Here is a 1957-nt window from a genome sequence, read left to right on the forward strand (position 1 = left end):
CTGCTTTATATTTTTATTATTTAAATTTGTTAAATTATTTTCAGATTACGTGGCACAATGAGTTGCTATATATTTAATGGTTAGGCGCCTCAAATATATTGAATAATGCAGACTCCCGTTTTTAAAATAATTTAGTAGTTTACACTTTTCGAAGCGGTTTCGTTCTTCGTTGATTGTTCTTAAACATGCAAATTTTCTTTAGTTATTACAACGTGCAGTTATTTAAAATTACGCTATTGTTCGTAACTGTACCGTTGCTTTAACTTCTTTTTTAAAGTCACGGTAGCGACGTTTAATTAATTGATTTATTAAGTCACGGCAACGAAATCTGATTCATAAATATTTAAAAATTCGTGGAACTGTTGATTTGAATTTTCTCATAATAACCCGTTATCGTTACTTTAAATTTTTTGTTTACATTACGGTATCGTCGCACTAACTATTTTGATAACATTTTAAATAGTAATAATTTTACAAGTAATTAGTTAAAAAAAAATCTATATTTTTTACGAGTTTTAGTTTACTTTAATAACTAATTAGCCAACAAATGCTTTAATATAGTGACAAAATGACTTTAAAAACATAATTAAAAAACTTGGATAGGATGAGGCAAAATAACAATAACATTTCTGATACGTACGTCAATAATCATTGATTTACTACTGAAAATTATAAATGTTATATTTTATGAGTTTCATCAACTTTAGTATGTTTTAATATTAATGACACAACCTGCTTCATGTTCTGCTGCTTTGAATGGTATGCTTTTTTTAAGCAAAGGTAGGAAAAGCTAAATCCGGTTTAAAACACCCCTGCCTTGGGGCTCCTGGTTGAGTAAAGGCTAGAGATGGTGTCTCGATAAAAACACTCATCTTAAACAGACGTTAAATGCATTCGGCAACTGTTATGTCAAAGACTTAAAGGTGAACAAATTCTATATGTTGACCATCCTCGCACCCCTTCTTCATCTATTAGGCTAGCATAGATGTATTTATAATATACTGTTACCAGTTTAGGATGTTGAATGTTATATCTTCTTGACTCATTGCATGGGCTATGTTTGTGTTTCTGTTTCCAAGACTAGGCAACTCATTCTATTGTCTCTTAATGAGGGTGCTGCTCTAAAACTCAGTTTTGTTTCTGAGGCCGGCTGGTAGTTAGGTTTCCAAAACTCTGTAGTTGCAATCTAAAAGAGGCTGACTCCGTTAACAGCTGTAAAATATCAAAGTACTAACAGTACCAAGTTGCGCATGGATGGTGTTCCTGTTTGTTCTTTTGATGTGCATTGTCAAGGCTGCATTTACGGATTATGGTTTTCTTAATAGTAATAAGGCAATTGCGTGGACTATTAAATAGTGTACTGAGTACTTTCTGTGCTTTGAGTCAAGTTTTGAAACAAATTTAAAAATAACTAAAGTTCCAAAAACTAAAAAAAAATAAAAAATCATCGTCATCACCAAGTCCTCTAAACTTATCATTCACTAATAGCCAAGATCTTTGAGATAACTTTTCTTCTAATGAGCTTTATCTGACCTAATTGCTCTTTGTGAGACTTTTTTTTTTTTTTTTTTGTTCATTTAACAATATTCTCTGGTAAAAGTGTCGTTGGTACATAATATATGAAGAACACGGAAACTCGAAGAGGATCATAAGATCCTGTCACCGAGAACCGTTTAACAATACAAAAATTATAAACCAATTATTTCAAAAAAATACAAAATAAAAAGTAAATACCGTTTAAGAAAACCTTCATGCAAATAAAATAACCTCAATTATAAAACACCGTTTAACTAAACAATAAAAAAATAAAATCAAATATTTGAAATTAGTAAATACCGTTTTTATGAAAACCGTCATACAAATAAAATACCGATTAAAAAAGCAATAAAAAATAAAAACAAATATTTTAAATTACATTTAGAAACACTTATAAAAGAGAAACGAGATCAGAAGAACT

The sequence above is a fragment of the Hydra vulgaris genome, chromosome 02, assembly GCF_038396675.1.
Source record: "Hydra vulgaris chromosome 02, alternate assembly HydraT2T_AEP".
Lineage (NCBI taxonomy): Eukaryota > Metazoa > Cnidaria > Hydrozoa > Anthoathecata > Hydridae > Hydra > Hydra vulgaris.